Below are 10,385 nucleotides of genomic sequence, written 5' to 3' on the forward strand. Positions count from 1 at the left end.
TAGTTTATAGTTTATACACGTTTATTGTCATGTGGTGCGAGGTATGGTGAAAATAGGCAATAGACAATAGACAATAGACAATAGACAATAGGTGCAGGAGGAGGCCATTCGGCCCTTCGAGCCAGCACCACCATTCAATGTGATCATGGCTGATCACTCTCAATCAGTACTCCGTTCCTGCCTTCTCCCCATACCCCCTGACTCCGCTATCCTTAAGAGCTCTATCTAGCTCTCTCTTGAATGCATTCAGAGAATTGGCCTCCACTGCCTTCTGAGGCAGAGAATTCCACAGATTCACAACTCTCTGACTGGAAAGCTTTTGTTGCGTGCTATCCAGTCAGCGGAAAGACAATTCACGATTACAATCGAGCATTTTTACACAATGTACAGATACACGATAAGGGAATAACGTTTAGTGCAAGGTAGAGCCAGCAAAGTCCGATCAAGGAATAGCGATCAAAGTCCGATCAAGGAATAGCGATCAAAGTCCGATCAAGGAATAGCGATCAAAGTCCGATCAAGGAATAGCGATCAAAGTCCGATCAAGGAATAGCGATCAAAGTCCGATCAAGGAATAGCGATCAAAGTCCGATCAAGGAATAGCGATCAAAGTCCGATCAAGGAATAGCGATCAAAGTCCGATCAAGGAATAGCGATCAAAGTCCGATCAAGGAATAGCGATCAAAGTCCGATCAAGGAATAGCGATCAAAGTCCGATCAAGGAATAGCGATCAAAGTCCGATCAAGGAATAGCGATCAAAGTCCGATCAAGGAATAGCGATCAAAGTCCGATCAAGGTCACCAATGAGGTAGATAGTAGTTGAGCACTGCTCTCTGGTTGTGGTAGGATGGTTCAGTTGCCGCCTTTGGGATGTGCAAGGAATCCGGAGAAAACCCACACGGTCACAGGAGGAACGTGCAAACTCCGTACAGACGGTACCCGTAGTCAGGATTGAACGCGGGTCTCTGGCGCTGTAAGGCAGCAACTCTACCGCTGCACCACCGTGTACAGTCCTTTAGTCTCTCTCCTATGAGTTGGCTAATCTCAGCCAGGGAGACCTGTGTGACCTTGTTGGTCTGATTGTCCAGACCATGGTGAAGATGCCATGTTCTTGTTCATAAACGACATTGGTAGAATGTGATTCCAGAGTCCTTGGTATAAATATAAGTAGGAACAGCTGCAGAATTTTATTCCCCTATTAGAAGCACTCGCGGTAAGATTTATTATTATTAATGCAGCTTTGCGAAAAGTGCTATAAAAACAATAAAGTGCAGCTGAGCAAAACAATGTAAAACCTGTGTGAAATGGTCTGCATCATATTTTTATCTCCTGTTATCAGCTGAGAAATAATAAGCTTATTTAAAGAGGCCAAACCATGATTCACAATTCCTTGAAATATCTTAGCGATCATATTATGAAAGGTTGTTTAGAGTTTTTAAACTTCACTTTAGAGTTTAGAACGGAAACAGGCCCTTCGGCCCACAAAGTCCACACCAACCAGCGATGATCGCCCACAGACACACTCAGGACAATGTACAATTTTACAGAAGCCAATTAACGTGGGCGGCACGGTGGCCCAGCGGTAGAGTTGCTGCCTTACAGCGAATGTAGCGCCGGAGATTCAGGTTCGATCCTGACTACGGGCGCCGTCTGTACGGAGTTTGTACGTTCTCCCCGTGACCTGCGTGGGTTTTCTCCGAGACCTTTGATTTCCTCCCACACTCCTAGAGTTAGATAGAGCTCTGGGGGCTAGCGGAATCAAGGGATATGGGGAGAAGGCAGGCACAGGTTACTGATTGTGGATGATCAGCCTCGAGTGGCGATGCTGGCTCGAAGGGCCAAATGGCCTCCTCCTATTTTCTATGTTTCTATAGACACAAAAATGCTGGAGTAACTCAGCGGGACAGGCGGCACCTCTGGAGAGAAGGAATGGGTGACATTTCAGGTCGAGACTATTCTTCAGACTGATCTTTCTGTATGAAGAAGGGTCTCGACCAGTAACGTCACCCATTCCTTCTCTCCAGAAATGCCGCCTGTCCCGCTGAGTTCCTCCAACATTTTGTGTCTATCTTCGGTTTGAACCAGCATCTGCAGCTCCTTCCTGTACATTGGATATCTCTTTGCGTAGGACAATAACTGCAGATGCTGGTACAAATCGAAGGTATCACAAAATGCTGGAGTAACTCATCAGGCACAAAACCCTGGAGTTACTCCAGCATTTTGTACATCTCTTTGCTTTGTTGTCGCCTTCTCCTGGCTAACAATGGTCTATTCTACATTTTCCTTGTTCTGCATCTCTTGTGATCTGTTGCACTTCCTCATCTCTGTGTCTCCCTCTCAACCTGACGCTCCATCTGAAGACGGGAGGAGACCCCAAAACGTCACTCATCCCTTCTCTCCAGAGACGCTGCCTGTCCCGCTGAGCTACAATACAATACAATACAATACAATATATCTTTATTGTCATTGTACAGGGGTACAACAAGATTGGGAATGCGCCTCCCATACGATGCAATCATTTAATTAGCTAGTCAGTATTCATTTAAACAACCCAATGAAACAAATTGTAACGGTTTTAAGACAGAATAAAGTGCAAGTAGATCTGTGCCGGTTCACTGTGCGATGTGACCATCCGGCTCAGCAGGACCGGTTCATAGCAGCTATGGCCCTGGGGATGAAGCTATTCCTGAGTCTGGAGGTGAGGGCGTAGAAGGCCTTGTATCGTCTGCCCGATGGAAAGAGTTCGAACAGACTGTTGCAGCGGTGTGAAGAGTCTTTGTGGATGCTGGTGGCTTTTCTGAGGCATCGTGTGTTGTAGATGCCCTCCAAGGCTGGTAGCTGTGTTCCGATGGTCCTCTGAGCTCTAAGGACTACCCGCTCCAGCACTTTGTGTCGATCATCACTCCACACACAACTGGGAGCCTGCAAACATTTATTAAACATTTTGAAAAGCAGAAAGGTGGGACCGTAACTAGTTAGAAGGGTTAGTCACTTCTTAGTGGGTTAAATCTGATGTCCTGCACAGAGAGCGTGTACATTAATCATAAGAAATTGTCATCCATTTTCCAATTAATGAAGACATCTTAAGTGCGGATTTCCCGGAGGAGCTCATTACATGGAGGAAACTGACAAGAGCACGGAAATCTACAGTGCATCTGTTTTGATGAAATCTAGTCGGATATATTGAACAGACATATAGTCTCTTAAATGAAGAAACTTGACTCCATTACCAAGAGATAATTATAGCCTTGTACTAGTATCTAATACCCTCATTTGTTTCCAAACTCTTAAATCTCGTCAGCTTAACCAATTACAGATGGAACCAACCACCTAATTCCTTGCAATGGCCATCGCTAGATCTTGAAAATTAACGAGAGGACTTCTACAGTTTCAATTCTGCCCATTTCATATAAAGAGACAGGCAGTAACTATAAGATTCTAAACCTTCTTCTCGTTATATGCTTTCACCTCAGTCTTTACTTATACCCTTTATTGTATATTCTTCTCTTTTTTGCATCTCCCGTACATTTTCAAAGAATGCCCACACACTTTTCACAAAAATCCACTTAACCACTTTTAAAATTAAATTTCTTAATGCTGCCATCAGTAAACTGGAAGTCAATCCAGTTTATGCCTTGTTACCGTGAAGCTTGGTTTTTAAGTAACCCATACAAGATGTTATAGTTCAAAATCTGAAGTACTTACCGACTTGTCAGTGATCTCAGCGAAAATTAGGACGCCGGAGAAGCATTGACAGCGTGGGAATTTCGCGACGTTTCCGAAGACGCTGTAATCTCGACCTGACTCGGCATTGTCGTGGTCATTGTCGTCGGGTAAAAGAAAATTTCGGCGATCTGCTACGACTTTGACAGTCGCCGGCAGTCGCCTAAAAAATCGCCTAAAGTGGGACAGGCAAGGTGGTGCAGAGGTAGAGTTGCTGCCTAACTTACCAAATAGCAAAAGGCGTGGATAGAGTGGATGTGGAGAGGATGATTCCACTAGTGGGAGTGTCTAGGACCAGAGGGCACTGCCTCAGAATTAAAGGACGTTCCTTTATGAAAGAGATGAGGAGGCATTTTGTTTGTCAGAGGGTGGTGAATCTGTGGATTTCTTTGCCACAGAAAGCTGTGGAGGATATTTTTGAAGCCTAATTATAAATATAATTATTTATAGATAGATTCTTGATTAGTACGGGTGTCAGAGGTCATAGGATAAATGGGGTTTGGAGGGAGAGATAGATCAGCCGTGTTTGAATGGTGGAGGAGACATGATGGGCTGAATTCTCTGCCTCAGAGTGGAATTCTCTGCCTCAGAAGGCAGTGGAGGCTAATTCTCTGAATGCATTCAAGAGAGAGCTGGATAGAGCTCTTAAGGATAGCGGAGTCAGGGGGTATGGGGAGAAGGCAGGAACGGGGTACTGATTGAGAATGATCACCCATGATCACATTGAATGGCGGTGCTGGTTCGAAGGGCCGAAGGGCCTCCTCCTACCCCTATTGTCTATTGTCTATTCCACTCCTATCAGTTATGACCTTATGAGAGAAAGAATGGGCGACATTTCGGGTCGAGACCCTTCTTCAGACTGAGAAGAGAAGGTTGTGGGAAAAATTCTATGAGCGTGACTTTGTGGTTGATATCCAGCACACGTGGCCTTGTTCCGTGCTGTCGGACTCGACAACTCTGTGAATCTGTGACAGGCAATGGTCTCGTAAAAACCGCAAACTAATCCTGCCTTCTAATTACACCTATAAGACCTGCCATTGTGTCTGTGGCTCATAGATCAGACTCCTCACTCACCCAAGGACACATAAAAATAAGAAACGAGTTAAAATACAAATTAGGAGGATTCTTTAGGTTGAAAGTTCTGCAAAAGTGCAACTTTTGGTGCTGTTCCCATAGCAACACATTTAATGAACCATACCTGCACATATCTCGAACTTTATGCTCCTCTATCCTATCTAGAATGGCTTATTGAATAAAGAGAGTTTTGTCATGATGCCTTTCCCATCAGAGCAAGCTGCAGTCTGCTCTCTTTCATATCCAACACAAACACTGGCTCAAATAAGAATCCAAATGCAAAATATTACAAAATATATATTTGTAATATTGTGTTTTATTCAATATCGCTTTATTCAATAAGACAGTCTGGTTTGGATAGAGCAGCATAAAGTTTCTAGGTTTCTAGAAGTTATGATTCATTAAATGCATTTAGGGTCATAGAGCCATAGAGTGATACAGTGTAGAAACAGGCCCTTCGGCCCAACTTGCCCATACCGGCAAACATGTCCCAGCTACACTAGTCCCACTTGCCCGCTTTGGCCCATATCCCTCCAAACCTGTCCTATCTGTGTACCTATCTAACTGTTTCTTAAACGTTGGGATACTCCCAGCCTCAACTGCCTCCTCTGGCAGCTTGTTCCATACACCCACCACCCTTTGTGTGAAAAAGTTACTCCTCAGGTTCCTATTAAACCTTAAACCTATGTCCTCTGGTCCTAGATTCCCCTACTCTAGTTAAGAGACTCTGTGCATCTACCCAATCTATTCCTTATCATGATTTTATACACCTCTTTTAGATCGCCTATCATCCTCCTGCGCTCCAAGGAATGGAGTCCCAGCCTACTCATCCTCTCCCTACAGCTCACACCCTCTTGTCCTGGCAACATCCTCATACTGTATGTCTTCTCTGTACCCATTCCAGCTTGATAACATCTCTCCTACAACATGGTGCCCAGAACTGAACACAACACTCTGAATGCGGTCTCACCAAGGTCCTTGCACCTGCATGTGGTCTACCTGTTCGATAGACACAAAATGCTGGGTTAACTCAGCGGGACAGGCGGCCTCTCACTGAGAAAAGGAATAGGTGACGTTCCAGGTCGAGTCAGAAGAAGGGTCTCGACCCGAAACGTCACCCATTCCTTCTCTCCAGAGATGCTGCCTGTCCCGCTGAGTTACTCCAGCATTTTGTGCCTATCTTCAGTGAAAACCAGCATCTGAAATTCCTTCCTAATCATTAAATGTATTGCTATAGGAACAGTACCCAAAGTTGCACTTTTGCAGAACTTTCAGGCTAAAAATCTTCTTAATCTGTATTCTAGCTTATTTCTTATTTTTATACATGTCCTTAGGTGACTGAGGAGTCTGATGTATGAGCCACAGAGACACTGGCAGATCTTATAGATGCAATTAGATGGCAGGATTAGTTTGTGGTTTCTATGAGACAGTTGCCTGTCGTATTTATTCCTATTTTAAATAACATCTCACAATGCAGCCGAAGACAGACACAAAAAGCTGGAGTAACTCAGCGGGTCAGGCAGCAGCTCTGGAGAAAAGGAATAGGTGATGTTTCGGGTCGAGACCCTTCGTCAGCCTGAGAGTCAGTGGAAAGGGAAACGGGGGATATAAACGGTGATATCGAGAGATAGAGAACAAGTGAATGAAAGATACGCCAAAGAGTAACAATGATAAAGGAAACAAGCCATTGGTAGCTGTGGGCTAGGTGAAAATGAGTTACAGACAATGAGAGATATGGAAGGGTAAGGTGTGAAAATGAGACATCAACGAGGGGAAAGCTCAAGGGAAATGTAGACTTGATCATTGTTAGCTAAGGGAAGATGGCAATGAGGCATAAAAAGTAAGATTTAATCAGGAGGACAATCCAACTAATCGGAGAACTAGGATGGAGAGAGAGAGAAAGCAAGGGTTAACTTGAGTAGGAAAATAACTGCAGCTGCTGGTTCAAATCGAAGATAGACACAAAATGCTGGAGTAACTCAGCGGGACAGGCAGCATCTCTGGAGAGAAGGAATGGGTGACGTTTCGGGTCGAGACCCTTCTTCAGACCCACCAGGATGACTTTTAGTTCAGTTTAGTTTATTGTCACGTGTACTGAGGTACAGTGAAAAGCTTTTTGTTGCATGCTAACCAGTCAGCAGTGAGACAATACATGATTACGATCAATCCATTTACAGATACATGATAAGGGAATAATGTTTGGTGCGAGGTAAGTTAAAGTAGGAAATGTTGCTGTAGGAATGGAGATTCAAGAGTGTGGAGCGGTTGTAATATGAGTTTGTAGATCTGCTTCTGTGGCCAGCACGCAAATAGACGCCTGTGTCTGAAGAAGGGTCTCGACCCCCGACACGTCACCTATTCCTAACCTCCAGAGATGCTGCCTCTCCCGCTGAGTCACTCCAGCTTTTCTGTGTCTGTAGTCGCCTGTGTTGGCCGCCATCTTGGAGCAAGATTTCAAACTAGTATTACGACTTGGGTGGGGGAGGGATGGAGAGAGAGGGGCAAAATAAACACAAGTGGTGACCCTTAAGGCACAATCTCCTCGAAATTATAGTTTATATATTTCAATTCAGTGAAAGGAAGCATGCAGGTACAGCAGGCAGTGAAGAAAGCCAATGGAATGGTGGCCTTCATAACAAGAGGAGTTGAGTATAGGAGCAAGAGGTCCTTCTGCAGTTGTACAGGGCCCTAGTGAGACCGCACCTGGAGTACTGTGTGCAGTTTTGGTCTCCAAATTTGAGGAAGGATATTCTTGCTATTGAGGGCATGCAGCGTAGGTTTACTAGGTTAATTTCCGGAATGACGGGACTGTCATATGTTGAAAGACTGGAGCAACTAGGCTTGTATACGCTGGAGTTTAGAAGGATGAGAGGGAATCTTATCGAAACGTATAAGATTATTGTAGATTAGTGTAATGGTGTCACTCATGTTATGTGTCATGCTTTTGTAGTTACGCCCCTTTGGCTTTTGAGTGACTGCTGCTTGGGTGATTCGAGTTAGTGTAAGTGCAACGTGCAGGCGTAAGGTCATGCTTGCTATGTAGTTAATAAAGTCTAAGGTTTATTATCTAGGTGTACGGCTTCTGTTATTATACAGCCAACACCAACATGGTGTCAGAAGTGGGATGAACTTACGCCAAATTCTATTGTTTTCCTCTTGTTATTATCTTAGTTTGTTATTTTTCTACTTTGTGCGATGGCTTCTGCTCTCAGGAAACCGGAGATCTTGGTGTTTGACAGAAGACTGTATCTGTATACAGCCAACACCAACAATTATTAAGGGGTTGGACACGTTAGAGGCAGGAAACATGTTCCCAATGTCGGGGGAGTCCAGAACCAGGGGCTACAGTTTAAGAATAAGGGGTAGGCCATTTAGAACGGAGATGAGGGCGTGCAGCGTAAGTTTACTAGGTTAATTTCCGAATGGTGGGACTGTCATATGTTGAAAGACTGGAGCAACTAGGCTTGTATACGCTGGAGTTTAGAAGGATGAGAGGGGATCTTATCGAAACGTATAAGATTATTAAGGGGTTGGACACGTTAGAGGCAGGAAACATGTTCCCAAGGTCGGGGGAGTCCAGAACCAGGGGCTACAGTTTAAGAATAAGGGGTAGGCCATTTAGAACGGAGATGAGGAAAAACTTTTTCAGTCAGAGAGTTGTAAACCTGTGGAATTCACTGCCTCAGAAGGCAGTGGAGGCCAAGTCTCTGAATGCATTCAAGAGAGAACTAGATAGAGCTCTTAAGGATAGCGGAGTCAGGGGGTATGGGGAGAAGGCAGGAACGGGGTACTGATTGAGAATGATCAGCCATGATCACATTGAATGGTGATGCTGGCTCGAAGGGCCGAATGGCCTACCCCTGCACCTATTGTCTATTGTGTATTGTCTACAATTGAAGATTGCTCGATAACGTTTGAAAACAATCAACCCTGATGACTCACATCATTGCATAATTTTCTGCCTTCATTACCTTCGCCCGGTAGTTGTGCTCAGGTAGTCGGGACTGTGCTCAAAGTTATTGAATAGATTAACATGAATGTGCTTTTAATTGACATAATTCGATTGGTTATTTGGCCGTGTTAGCAACTCTGTTCCCCTCTTATGATTAGACTAACTACCTTGGCAAAGAAAAGGGATGCAACATAGAGAGGCAACTCTGAAGGTCAACATCCTTCTTTGCGATGTAGGGATCATTAGAAATGAATCACTAGTGAACAGGGGAGCTGACTGGACTATAACAGTGATGAGTGTTTAAGGGAAGCAACATGGTTCGAATAATAACTTTCCTCCCTTTAGATTCAACGGTAAAAAGATTATAAATACAAATCTGCGCTCTTCAAGCAGATTCTATGGTGTTGTTCACAACGCATTTAAAAGACATTCAGACAGGGACATGGATAGGAAAGGTTTCGTTCGAGATTCAGTCCGAAGAAGGGTCTCAACCCGAAACATCACCCATTCTTTCTCTCCAGAGATGTTGCCTGTACCGCTGAGTTACTCCAGCTTTTTGTGTCTATCTTCGGTTGAAGCCAGCATCTGCAGTTCCTTCCTACACAAGGGTTTAGTGTAGTTTAGAGTTACAGCGCCGAAACAGGCCCTTCGGCCCACCGAGTCCGCGCCGACCAGCGATTCCCGCACATTAACACTATCCTACACACACTAGGGACAATTTACATTTTATACCGAGCCAATTAAACCTACAAACCTGTACGTCTTTGGAGTGTGGGAGGAAACCGAAGATCTCGGAGAAACCCCACGTAGGTCACGGGGAGAACGTACAAACTCCGTGCAGACAGCACCCGTAGTCAGGATCAAACCTGGGTTTCTGGCGCTGTAAGTGCTGTAAGGCAGCAACTCTACCGCTGCGCCACCGTGCTGCCCTAAAAGGTTTAGAAGGTTTAGTGAGGGGGGGGGGATGATTTAACAGGAACCTGAGGGCTAACTTTTTTTTACACAAAGCCTAGTAAGTATAGGGTGTCAGTAAGATGACTAAAGGTGTCAAGGGTTGTGGGGCGAAGACAGGAGAATGGGATTGAGAGAGAAAGATAGATCAGCCATAATTGAATGACGGAGTAGACTTGATGGGCCGAATGGCCTAATTCTGCTCCTAGAACTTATGAACATATGGAACGAGTTGCCAGAGGAGGTAGTTGAGGTAGGGACTATTGCAATGCTGAAGAAACATTTAGACAGGTACATGGATAGGATAGGTTTAGAAGGATATGGGCCAAATGCTGGCAGGTGGGCCTAGAGCAGATGGCGTGTACCTTGATCGGCGTGGGCAAGTTAGGCCGAAGGACCTGTTTCCATACTGTATAACTCTGTGAAAATTACCTCATGAAGATCTACTGTGATGGGTCTACAAACACATTCGCCCCATTGCACCCTTTCACGCGATTCCCAGGGTCAAACCTGTCTCTGATTAGATTTTTAGCTTGAAAAGGGTTCTCAAAATTATTCAATGATGAATTAGAAACAGAAAATGCTGCAAAAGCTCAGCAGGTCAGGCAAGTGCGTAAACAGAAGCATAATCTCTTAATAGAGCTCTTAAGGATAGCGGAGTCAGGGGGTATGGGGAGAAGGCAG

Source organism: Rhinoraja longicauda, chromosome 13, assembly GCF_053455715.1.
Source record: "Rhinoraja longicauda isolate Sanriku21f chromosome 13, sRhiLon1.1, whole genome shotgun sequence".
Lineage (NCBI taxonomy): Eukaryota > Metazoa > Chordata > Chondrichthyes > Rajiformes > Arhynchobatidae > Rhinoraja > Rhinoraja longicauda.